Source organism: Anolis sagrei, chromosome X (genome assembly GCF_037176765.1).
Source record: "Anolis sagrei isolate rAnoSag1 chromosome X, rAnoSag1.mat, whole genome shotgun sequence".
Lineage (NCBI taxonomy): Eukaryota > Metazoa > Chordata > Lepidosauria > Squamata > Dactyloidae > Anolis > Anolis sagrei.
The window spans coordinates 74,080,437-74,089,033 of NC_090034.1; the positions used below are offsets into that span (position 1 = coordinate 74,080,437).

The 8,597-nt window shown below is 44.8% G+C and overlaps 1 long non-coding RNA gene across 1 annotated transcript; it reads left to right on the forward strand.

The window, feature by feature from the left end:
• LOC132780727 (uncharacterized) lies at positions 1-7,074 on the forward strand. Its single transcript, XR_009631937.2, has 3 exons — positions 1-177; positions 578-720; positions 4,218-7,074. It is a non-coding gene; the product is annotated as an uncharacterized lncRNA (long non-coding RNA).
• Positions 7,075-8,597: the final 1,523 nt, after the last annotated feature.

An 8,597-nucleotide genomic window follows, 5' to 3' on the forward strand; every position in this document is an offset into this window, starting at 1 on the left:
GGACGCTGATCTCTTGTGACAGCTGTTCCCGAGGCAGGCAGGCGGCGTGGAAGGGATCGTCATCCAGCCAGGGATGGGTGGAGGAGGAAGAGCAGGGTGATGTTGAAAAGCTTCATGACCCACTTGTCTGGCGGTGCTGCTGGAATGTAGTGCACAAGGAGCACGATCCGGAACCTGGTGAGTGGTATGTACGCCCCTGGCCATCACCGTAGCATCTATGGAGGACCCAGAGTAGAAGGGTTAGGGCTGGAAAATGCTAGGACTTATTTTTGAGAGCAATAGAAGGGCAGGGCGCTTCCATCAGAAAGAGCGACGTGCTCCTTTCCACGTACCGCAGTTGTCTAACAAGGTTCCCCTGTAGTGGGCAGCCAATGGGACTGAAACACTAATGGCATTCATCTATGTTCCAAACAATAACCCATACAACCAGCTCCTAGCATTGGCGTACATCGCACCAAAGACCGTTCTGTGATCACCAAAGGCAAGACCCATGGGCAGCTTCTGCTAGCCTCTCCTTCCTCTTTTTCTCTCTCTCTGCCAGTGTGTTTTAACCAGCTCTGTCTCCTTTTCCTAACAGCGTTAAGCAGGGCAAGTAACTGGACAAAGCTATAAAGTGATTGGGAGGAAAGGCATCAGAAATCCAGCCGGCTTCGTCCTCGTCTCCGTGCTATGATCTTCCGCCTCAGGCGTTTGACGCCAGGGTACTTCCGCCTGCTACAGGTAAGCGGAAGACTTCCTACCTTTTTGGGCACCTGACTGAGACAACACAGCCTCGTTGGCAACTGCAATTGTTTTAGGCCAGGCATGGGCAAGCTTCATTTCTAAATAGGGGCAGGATTGGGCATTTTTCAATTAATAAATAAAATAAAAATAGTCCCAAAAATAGATGAGTGCACAGAAAGTAGCACATCACTTCTGTGACATAAGTGTTATCATATTCCTTTTGAAATGAAATACATTCCACACACTGCTTAAATTATAGTATTGTAGAAAACTGGGAGTAACCTGCAATGTTTTTTTTGTGTGTGTGGAAGGTTTGCGGGCTGCATTTTCTGATATTCAAAGCAAATTCCTGGGATTCTTGAATTCTAAGTGTATTTTTGTACCAGCGCTCTGATTGCTGGATTTCAAGCATGTAGAGGAAAATGAAGTATAGCCAGCTCTTCACATTTGCTGGCATTAGGGGCACAGAAACCCCTGCAAAAGTGGGAAAACAGCCAATAAAAACAATTTGTTAACCTGAGATAGCAGGTCTATAGAGATCTCTTGGTCCTCCACTACAATTTTATGGTCATGTTTTGCTAGCAGTTGACTATAGAATGATGCTGGAGGACCTTCCTAGATATGTGTTCTGTCTAGAAATCTCTAGGTCTAGGTTGATAATAGAATCACTCTGGAGGATGCAGAGTAGTGATTCTCAACCTGTGGGCCATTGCCCACTGGTGGACCGCAATACCTAAAATAAGGTCCGCGGCTGTAGATTATGGTTTGCTGTGGGCAAGCAGATGGTAACTATTGGATGGCATATGTTCTGTATCAGAAACTAGAGCTGATGTGGTCTATCCAATGTGGTTTTCTGAATCAGCACCCCAAATAACCAAACCGAATCTAAAATGAACCAAAAACTGATTCATAACCCTTTTGGTACTAATGTTGGAGAGTGGTCCCTGGTCAAAGTGGTCCCTGATCAAGTGGTCCTTGTTCAAATAGTCCCTGGTCAAGTGGTTCCTGGTCAAAGTGGTCCCTGGACAAAGTGGTCCCTGCTCAAGTGGTCCCTGGTCAAAGTGGTCCCTAATCAAGTGGTCCTTGTTCAAATAGTCCCTGGTTAAGTGGTTCCTGGTCAATGTGGTCCCTGGACAAAGTGGTCCCTAGTCAAGTGATCCCTGCTCAAGTGGTCCCTGGTCAAAGGGGTCCCTGATCAAGTGGTCCTTGTTCAAATAGTCCCTGGTCAAGTGGTTCCTGGTCAAAGTGGTCCCTGGACAAAGTGGTCCCTAGTCAAGTGGTCCCTGCTCAAGTGGTCCCTGGTCAAAGTGGTCCCTGATCAAGTGGTCCTTGTTCAAATAGTCCCTGGTTAAGTGGTTCCTGGTCAAAGTGGTCCCTGGACAAAGTGGTCCCTAGTCAAGTGGTCCCTGGTCAAGTGGTCCCTGGTCAAGTAGTCCCTAGTTAATATGATCCCTGGTCAAAGTGGTCCTTGGTCAAGTGGTCCCTGGTCAAGTGGTCCCTAGTCAAAGTGGTCCTGGGTCAAGTGGTTCCTGGTAATGTGGTCCCTGGTAATGTGGTCCCAGTTCAAAGTGGTCCCTGGTCAAAGTCATCCCTGGTCAAGTAGTCCCTGGTCAAGGTGTTTCCTGATCAAAGTCATCCCTGGTCAAAGTAGTCCCTGGTCAAAAAAAGGTTGGGAACCATTGGGTCAATAATTCAAATTATGTTCCTTCCAGCTCTTGTGTGTGATTAGAAGACTGCCAGGATATGCCTGTGAAAATAGACATCCTGGTAATGGGCAATATGTATGCAAATACTGTTGGGTTTCATCCCTGACTGCAGTCCTCAATGAGTAGTTAGTTAGTCTAGATAGAATCAGAGTGAGGGATTCCTTTCCCCAAAATCCTATGCATGCATATGCCAGAAGGAGCTTTGTTTCACTCTATTTCCTTGCCACAATCTCCTTCCCCTTTGAAGATTTAGCAACGTGAGCTCTGTGAGGGATGAGATAACATCCTCTTTAAAGGTATTTTTATTGCCTTGGGTTTGGCTAAGTAGTCATTCTCCATTTTGGCCTCTTCTTCCTGCCTTTGTCTTCCATTGAGTAAGGACACATCTTGCAGGCAAGATGTAGTCGAATGAATATTTCCTTATTTTTGTCCTTTTACCTTTTACCTTAATAAGCTAGTTAACTCCAAGACCCTTTTCTATTTAGAATGGATTTCTTTTTTACTTTAATCTATATAAATAAAAATGTAATGTTTGTTTGTGGGATTAACATAACTCCAAAACCACTGGATGAACTTACACCAAATTTGGACACAATACACGTATCAGGCCAACGAGTGACCATCACTTATAAAAACACTGAAAAACACAGCAGAAGAGACTTTAAAAGCCAAAAAATTAAAAATACATTACAATGCATGCACAGACCTACATATATACACATATACACAAATACATAAATATATATATATATGCATATATGTATATATATATACACACAAAACACATATACACAGAAAGGGGGAAGGAAGGAAGGAAGGAAGGAAGGACAGAAGGAGGGAGAGAAAGAGGGAAAGAAGGAAGGAAGGAAAGAAGAAAAGAAGGAAGGAAGGAAGGAAGGAAGGAAGGAAGGAAGGGAAGGAAGGTAGAGAAGGAAGGAAGGAGAGAAGGAAATAAAAAGTGAAGGAAGGAAAGAGAGATGGAAGGAAGGAGAGAAGGAACGAAAGAGAGAAAGAGGAAGGGAAGGAAGGAAGGTAGAGAAGGAAGGAAGGTGAGAAGGAAATAAAATGTGAAGGAAGGAAAGAGAGACGGAAGGAAGGAGAGAATGAACGAAAGAGAGAAAGAGGAAGGGAAGGAAGGAAAGTAGAGAAGGAAGGAGAGAAGGAAATAAAAAGTGAAAGAAGGAAGGAAGGAGAGAAGGAATGAAAGAGAGAGAGAGAGAGAGGAAGGGAAGGGAAGGGAAGAGGAAGGGAAGGGAAGAGGAAGGGAAGGGAAGGGAAGAGGAAGGGAAGGGAAGAGGAAGGGAAGAGGAAGGGAAGGGAAGAGGAAGGGAAGGGAAGGGAAGGGAATGGAAGGGAAGGGAAGAGACAAGGAAGATTGGAACCAAAGAACAAAGGAAGGGAGGAAAGAAACAGGTAGAGAAGGAAGAAAGAAGGGAAACAAGAAGGGAAAGAAAAAGAGGGAAGGAAGGAGAGAAAGAAAGAAAGAAAGAAAGAAAGAAAGAAAGAAGGAGGGAGGGAAGGTTGGCTACAGCAACCCATGGCAGGTACAGCTAGTAAATATATATTTTTGAAACCTAAAGTTGTGGCTCCTGCAATCCTGATCCATTCTCTTGAATGGAAACTTATCCTGGCTCGCTACACGTAAGCTTCTGCTGGATATGAATGGTGCTTCTGGCATTCTGCTATATATTTTTTTGTGGAAACACCCCAAGTGAGGGGGTTTTTTTGAGCTTAACAGCTCTGATTCCCAATTACATTAAATAATACAAATAAATTATGTCCTCACAGATGCAGTTGGCCAGTGGGCCTGAATCTGAACCTCAGGACCGGCTGATGAATCAGTTGGCGCTGCTCTTGGCCATTATGGGATTAAGCCTGTCCTGCTACAGTGCACGGCAAATGAGTGAAGAGACCAAGCCACATCCGGAGCCCTGACCCTCAGCCACTGGGCAGGAGGGACCCAGAATAAAAGAAGATCCCAGCAAAGGAGACAGAAGCAAAGGGAAGTTGGAGACTCGGATGTCTCCTTGGCAGTACAAGACATATTTTAGGTACACTTAGCATGCCTTGCCTGGGATGTGTGTCTTAGAAGCATCATCATCACCAGTCCTTTCTAGTGTGATCGAAGGCTTGCTCCTGGTGCCCTTTCCAGCAGTACTGAACTCCATTCTCCGAGATCCTCACTAAAAAAGGAGGATATACCAAGTCTTTTCCCAATATGCTTTGTCCTAACTTAAGATGGTTACTGGACCTTGGAATCTCCTCTGCCTGCCCTGGTTGAATCTCCATCTAAAGCCATGCATAGGTCTTAATGGAGTACAGAGGAAGGGAATGTAGAATTTACTCCGTGGTTGCCTTAGTGTCCAAAGCTAAGCGTTGCCTTAGCTTCCAAATAGCCATTTATTTTGTCTAGATTGAAAAAAAAAACTTTTTTTTTACTAGGGACTATGATCCTAGTAATCTCTCAGCCAGCAGGGCTACTGCTGATGTTGGATGGGGGATGCTGGGAGTTGCAGACCCAAAAGTTGATGTTTGGCCCTATTGGGCATATCAAGATTCTCCTTCCATTGGGAGCATTGGACCATTCCATTACAGAGGGTCAAAACAACACTTCTCCAAGGTATATGTGAGATGGTGTCTCATGCAGGTTCTGCCCCCTTTTGATACTATGCGGCCAGGACTATAAAACAGGCATTCTCAAACTGCGGCCCTCCAGCTGTTTTGGTCTCCAACTCCCAGAATCCCTAGCAAGCTTGTTCAATTCTCAGGAATTCTGGGAGTTGAAGTCCCAAACAGCTGGAGGGCCGCAGTTTGAGGATGCCTGCTATAAAAGAAGGCATAATGCTTAGGAAGTTGCCTAATGCTGAGAACAAGGGTTGAACCAATAGATCTTTCGGCTTGAGTCCAGTGTCAATTCAATATTGAGCATGGTAGGCTTTGTTGTGGGGTGTTTGGTTGCCACCTGACCTGGTTTTCTTAATTCTACCTAATGGTAGGGACGGTCCTCTGAGAATGGTCTATCCAAGTCCGTATTTTTAAATATTATTTAGAATTCTCAACCTGAGAGCTCTAGTGCCTCACCAAACTACAAATCCCAACATTCCACAGGATGGAACAGTAGCAGTTAAAGTTGAATTATAATCCAGTTCTTGTGGGTTTTTTCGGGCTATATGGCCATGTTCTAGAGGCATTTCTCCTGACGTTTCGCCTGCATCTATGGCAAGCATCCTCAGAGGGTGAGGTCCTAATGCCATCGTATCGTTAAAAGCACCTGGGATGCTCAAATGGGTGACAGATGGTGGGCTGCACCATTTCTATGTTTTTGTTTTACTCGATTGGCTTTCCGAAGGCAATGTTTGAATGTTGTTAGAATGCAGCTCTCATCTGCCCTAACCACCAAAGCCAGGGCAAAGGATGATGGGAGATGTGGTTCAGCAACATCTGGAAGACTATAAGGTGCCTTCTGGTTTTCAGTAGACAAACCAATGCAGAGAGAGGAAGCCAAGATATATATATGGTAAAGGCATAAATCAACGTTTCTCAAGCTAAGGTTTGGGACCCCTGGGGGGGGGGGGGTTGCAAGGGGGTTTGAGAGGGGTCGCCAAAGACCATCAGAAAACACATATTTCTTATGGTCTTAGGAACCCCTTTGGGAGAAAAAGCTGGAGATCTCTCCCCATGTCCTTCTCTTCCTTTTTGGAAACAGATGGTGAACCACCAAAAGTTCTCCTCTGCTGTGATTGGCCGGTTCTCATTCAAGGAGAGGGCTGTTTCTGAGACTCAAAGTGGAGAGGGGAGAGCAGGCGTGTTCGGCCCATGCTAGCATGATGAGCATGTGCAGGCGAGGGAAAGTGAGCGAGGCGGGAGGGAGGCCCGCGCCAGCACATGCATTGGTGGGGGTCAGAATACTCTTTGATTGTAGGTGAACTATAAATCCCAGCAACTACAACTTCCAAATGGCAAGGTCTATTTTCCGCAAACTTCAACAGTGTTCACATTTGGGCATATTGAGTTTTTGTACCAAGTTTGGTCGAGATCCATGATTGTTTGAGTTCACAGTGCTCTCGGGATGTAGGTGAACTATTATTTACTTTATTTATATACCGCTTTACTCAGCCCTCAGGCGACTCAAAGCGGTGAACAACATCGATACAAAACATCACGAAACAAGTACAGGGCAATTAAAAACAATTGTAACATAAATCATTAGACATCAGTATAACAATCATTAGCGCCTCAACAGTAAAATCAGAATCCAGTCTCATCATCCATTATTCCGTATTCCTATGTTCAATTACACTGTTTAATCAAATGCTTGTTCGAACAGCCAGGTCTTCACTTTCCTCCAAAACGCCAGCAGGGAGGGGGCCGATCTGATATCTGCAGGCAGGGCGTTCCACAGCCGAGGGGCCACCACTGAGAAGGCCCTGTCTCTCATCCCCACCAAGCGCGCCTGTGATGCAGGCGAGACAGAGAGCAGGGCCTCCCCAGATGATCTTAGTGTCCTAGTCAGTTCATAGGGGGAGATGCGTTCAGAGAGGTAAGTAGGGCCAGAACCGTTTAGGGCTTTATAGGCTAACGCCAGCACTACAACTCCAAATCTCAAGATCAATGCCCAATAAACCCTTCCAGTATTTTTTTTTTTGTCACGGGAGATTTGGGTGCTAGGTTTGGTTCAGTTCAATCATTGGTGGTGTTCAGAATGCTCTATGAACTATAAATCTCAGCAACTACAACTCCCAAATGACAAAATCCTCCTCTCCCTCCCAACATGCCACCAGTATTTAAATTTGGGCATATTGGGTATTTGTGCCAAATATGGTCCAGTGAATGAAAATACATCCTGCATATCAGATATTTACATTACGATTCAGAACAGGAGCAAAATGACAGTTATGATGTAGCAATTAAAATAATTATATGGGGTCACCACACCACGAGAAAGTGTATTAAGGGGTCGCGGCATTAGGAAGGTTGAGAAACACTGACATAAAGCCCGATTCCCAGGTTAGCGGTTGAAAATGTGGACAGAAGGAAGACCTCTGCTTTGCATCTTTCCCCACAAAAAGGCAATTCGCCCAGGAGTGCTTTCCCAATTGTCTCTGATTCAATAGATGGGAAGAAAGAGAAGGAAGTGCAATTGAAAGGGTTTCCTGCAAATTATTTTAATTGCAGTGGTCCATGTGCCACCGCTTGCCTCCTGCTCGGTTGGCAAGAAGGGCACATGACGGGGAGCTGGAGAGAACCGCAGACTGGCTGTTACATAACCAAACATGTGGCCAGACAGCTGTGACCTAAATCATGCCTGTAAATGCACGATTAGAAGGGGAAGGGTTTTTTTTTAAGCGTCTAGACTTCTATTTTATATATGCCAGGAAAGAGGATAAGGGAGGAGAGTTTAGAACAGGCATGGGCCAACTTCAGCCCTCCCTCCAGGTGTTTTGGACTTCAACTCCCACAATTCCTAACAGCCGATAGGCTGTTAGGAATTGTGGGAGTTGAAGTCCAAAACACCTGGAGGGAGGGCCGAAGTTGGCCCATGTCAGGTTTAGAAACATTACTTTTTGCCCATGTACAATCTGCCCATCTACCTGTTGGATTATATGTATGGCTAGGTCTTAAGTAACATCTGAACAGTTACCATTCATTCCTCTTATCCCAGCAGAAATGAGATAAAACCCGTTGCATTGACATTAAATCTATTTTGCAGCATTTTGTCTCCGTCTTCCTCACTTTCTAGGAATGATTGTTTCCCAGGAGAGAGAGAAAAAAACTAATATTGTTCACAGGTGGGGAAAAGCTGTCCTGAGTTTTTTGGTGTCAGTAACTTGAAAGCGCTTCACTACTGATTTTATTTCCTAATTTATTTCCTAAGACATCTGAAAATCCTGCAAATTAATTCCAGTAACTCCTGGATCAGATTTTCAACAGGTATGAAAATGGCTCTTGTACAGGAGGGTAAAACTACTGCCACCAATTGTACAGGATGCGATCACAACGGTGGACAGGGTATAGGGATTTTATCTTTGAAGATCCCCACCACTGTCACCAATTGTACAGTACGCACGAACCAATTGTACAGGTGTGGATGATTATGGAGGGAATTAATCTCAGGCCTCAATTGTTGATAAGTATATATTATAGAGGAGGCCGATTATTACTTGTAAA